General features: G+C 43.3%; 1 non-coding gene across 1 annotated transcript; it reads left to right on the top strand.

The window, feature by feature from the left end:
• Positions 1 to 387: 387 nt before the first annotated feature.
• Positions 388 to 527, top strand: LOC147679115 (U4 spliceosomal RNA). The gene has a single exon (XR_015301821.1). It is a non-coding gene; the product is annotated as a U4 spliceosomal RNA (small nuclear RNA).
• Positions 528 to 4,382: the final 3,855 nt, after the last annotated feature.

The raw sequence follows: 4,382 nt of genomic DNA, 5'->3' as shown, positions 1-4,382 counted from the left end.
TTTGAAGACAGTGGGCCCTATGAGGATGCTATTATGAATTTGTGCTTCTTATATTTTCCAGAACCCATGGCTAGCAGCCTAGATCTCATCTTTGTGTGAAGGGATATCTGTCTGAGCATCAAATCCATAACTAGGGAGGGTGCTGCTTACCTGGAAGGCTATTTAGCATACGATTTCCCAGAATGCTCTGCGTGTGGCTAGCGACGGTTTGGGGCACAGAGCTGATGGAAATTAGTAAAACAACGCCAACATATGTCTTACATTGCCTGTCAGAAGCAGTGGAGGTGTAGTTATGCATAAACAGATAAAATCTTTTGAAAAGGGTTCATGTTCTTTGTAACATGAGGTACTATGGCGAGTGGGCATGAAATTCACACTAAATTGTGTAGCTTTGCGCAGTGGCAGTATTGTAGCCAATGAAGTTTAACCGAGGCGCGATTATTGCTTATTGAAAACTTTACCCAATGCCCCGTCATGGAGACTTGAAATGTAGTTGAAATGACAATTTTTGACAGTCTCTTCGGAGACTGGAGAATATGTAATAAAAAAATAAGTTAGTTTATTTTTCAATGTGATTTACTTGCATAATTGTTATCTGTGACAAGGAGAAAACTGTGACTTTATTTGGCTTCAGTTTACTCTTTACGTTCTTTTTATTTTCTCAGCTTTTTTTTTTCACAACAAGTTTTATTGAGTGATTAAGCATAGTACGATACGTGGCTCCCCACAGTCAGGAGATCGCCACCAAGCATCGTGGCACAGTTTACATCACTAGTGCAAAGTCCATTCAATAAAAGGAGAAAAGACAAACCCCCCCCCCCTCCACCACCCGCCAACCCCCACCACCCAACTACCCTACTACCCACCCCTTATCCCTCCCTAACCCCATGCACGTGAGAATATAAAACATTCAGTACTTGGTCGTAGTGTGCTAGGTATGACACAGTTCTCAGGCCTGTATGGCATCCTCCACCTATATTTCCTCCTCCTGTTCTACTGGGGGGTCCAGTGTCAGTCCGCTATAGTCCGCCCACCGCTTCCAGATCTTAAAATGCTTATGGGGGCATACTCTTTCTTCAAATACTGGGCGCACTAGCCCCATACAGTAATCTAGTCCAGCCTTCCATGCACACAGGGGGGGGGGGGGGGGGACGGGCTCACTCTCCCTTCCACGCTCGGGCCAGGTCTCTTTTGGCAACAACAAGCCCCAGTAACAATAGATGGCGTTTATATATATTCCCACCGACACCCTCCAATACATGGAGCAACCCTAAACGATGGGTGCGGGGAAGATCCCATCCCAATACCTCTGACAGGCAACCCCTTACGCCCCTCCAGAAACCAATCAGCCCAGTACACAACCACACAGTATGCAGCAGCGTACCCGTTGCAGCCCCACAGCTCAGACACTCCGGAGACCCAATCAGTCCCGCCTTCCACAGCCACTCTCGGGTGTAATAGGCCCTGTGTAAATACTTGAATTGGATTAGCCTAAGTCGCATTGCAATGGCAGCCCCTCGCGGGGACTCCTGGGCTTCTCTCCAATCATCCTCGTCTAGGGGACCAACATCCGCCTCCCAGGCCTCCTTGAGGGGAAGGAGGGTGGAGGAGCAATGAGTGACCAACGTTTGATAGATTCGGGAGACCTTCTCCAAGGTCTCCCATGAAGACCTTCGCTTCAACTGGGCTAAATTCTGGGAGCGACTCCATGTTAGCGATGCTAGGCGCTAGCGCATGGCGAAACTGTAGGTACCGAAAGAATTGGGTCTGGGGCATGTGGAACTCAGTACTGAGCTCCTGGAATAATTTGAGGGTGACCCCGGTCAGCACATGGCCCAGCGACGAGATCCCAATGGCGTCCCAGTTATCGAACCCCGCCAGGGAGGCCAGGGAGGGGAGCCCCCCGTTGTTCCACAACGGAGTCTCCGCCGTTAATCTACCCCACCAGCCCATGCGACGCAGCGCCTGTCGCCACACAACGAAGACAACTCTCGTGGCACACAGCAATGTCCGCCGCAGCCTAGCCGAGTACAGGATCGTGTGTAGTGTGTTGTCCCCCATCAGCAAGCGCTCCAGGGCATATACTGGGTCCCCTCTGTCTCCATACCACCATGCATTAAGAACCAGTAACTGGGAGGCCTGATAATAGGACAATAGGTCCGAAGTGGACAGACCACCACAATACGTGGACAGGAAGCATGTCTGCAGCGCCACCCTGGCAGCACCCCCAGCCCATAGGAAACGGCCTAAAACTGAGTTGACCTGCCGAAACCACTGGGGGTTAATCCGGTGGGGGTAGCTTTGCAGCTGGTATAAAAGGAGTGGGAGCGCAACCATTTTGAAGATCGCGGACCTACCGAAAATAGTTAGGGGCATCCTAGACCACGTTTTCACGTCCATCTGAACCCTCTCCCATACTGGCACTATGTTACGTTCCCAGGCAATATCTACTGATTCCGAGAGGAACACCCCCAGATACTTCAAACCTCCGGCTGCTACCTGCAACCCTGATGCCCAGGGGTCCGCCACAATTCCGCCCCCCAACACCCACAGGGTGGACTTACGTGGATTTAGACAAAGGCCCGATACCTCCCCGAAAATGCGCATGATTTCCAAGACTCGGGGCCCCGATCTATGTAAATCAGTAAGAAAGAAGAGGACGTCATCTGCATATAATGCAATTCTATCAGTGAGGTTCCCACACCACACAAAGCCCCGCATCTGTGCGTCTATGTGCACCCAAGAGGCCAGAGGCTCCATAGCTAGGGCAAACAAGTATGGGGAGAGTGGACACCCCTGCCTGGTCCCCCGACCAAGCGGAAACTTTTCTGAGACCGCCCCGGAGACACGCACCGAAGCTGTGATGTCGGTATATAGTAGTTGGATGTAGGAAATAAACACCGGGCCCAGATTGAGACGAGGCAGGAGCGCAAATAGGTACGTCCAGCTAACTGAGTCAAAAGCTTTATCAATATCCGCTAGTAGCAGAGCCGCTCGTTCCCCCGTGGCCCCCATGGCATCAACTGCCGCCTGTGCCCGCTGGATGTTATGCCACGTTGCCCTATGTGGCATAAAGCCGGCCTGGTCTGGGTGGACCAGATCCGTCACATACGGGAGTAGTCGGTTCGCCAGAGCCTTAGCCAGTATCTTAGCCTCTATGTTGAGCAGAGATATTGGACGATAAGGGTAAACAGTCATAATATTGATTCCAAAATATAGAATGGACATAATATCGAAGTAAAAATATAGAATGGACAAAATATCGAATGGACACAATATAGTGGTTAAAAATATCGAATTTAAGGTAAGTAATATCGATTTTCAAAATATAGAAGTCAAAATATCGAAGTATACAATATAGGCATTAAATATATCGATTTTTTAATAATATCAATTTTTTTAGTGTTTTGTATGTTAGTATATGTGTGAAAAGTGTATATTAATTTTTGTAATGTATGTTTAATGTATTTTAAGTAATGAATTTTATGTTATTTAATTTTTGCGTAATTTAATTCTGTAGCGGGTTGTGGGTTTATAGGGGAATAGGGTGGGAAGTAATTTAATTGTAATTAATTAAATAGTTTTATTTATTTATTGGTATTCATTTTGAATTTATTGTTATTTTTTAATTGGTAATTAATTTTTATTAATTGCCAATTAATTTGTATTAATTGATTAATTGTTAATTATGTTAATTTTCTACATTTATTTTTTGTAGCGGGTTGTGGGTTTATAGGGGAATAGGGTGAGAAGTAATTTAATTGTAATTAAGTAAATAATTTTTTTCATTTATTGGTATTGATTTTAAATTTATTGTTAATTAATTTTTAATTGGTAATTAATTTCTAATAATTGGCAATTAATTTTTATTGATTGGTAATTATTTTGTATTAATTAAATATTTGATAATTATGATAATTGTATTAATGTATTTTCTGTAGTGGGATGTGGGTTTATAGGGGAATAGGGTGGGAAGTAATGTAATTGTAATTAATTACATATTAAAAATACTTTTTGTGTTTTGATCATTAATTTACTGTTAATTTTTAATTGGTATTAATTTTTATTATTAATTAGTTTTTGTTATTGAAAATTAATTAGTTGTTAAATAATTATGAATAGGTTATTAATTTTTAATAACTAATATGTAGTTGTATTTCTAATTAATTATTACATAATATTAAATTGGTTATTAATTTCAATTGTTTTATTGGTATTGATATTTAATTTATTTTTAATAATATATTAAATCATTACTTCCCCTACTGTTAAACTTACTGGAGTGGGAATAGTGATTTTCACCCTCCCGCTATCCAACGCTTTCCCTACTGTTGCAGTCTCTGGAGTGGGAATAGTATTTTTTACCCCTATGCTATCCAACG

This window comes from Lissotriton vulgaris, chromosome 11 (genome assembly GCF_964263255.1).
Source record: "Lissotriton vulgaris chromosome 11, aLisVul1.2, whole genome shotgun sequence".
Classification (NCBI taxonomy): domain Eukaryota; kingdom Metazoa; phylum Chordata; class Amphibia; order Caudata; family Salamandridae; genus Lissotriton; species Lissotriton vulgaris.
The sequence above is the reverse complement of the archived record's forward strand: the minus strand, read 5'-3'. Positions and strand labels throughout refer to the sequence as shown.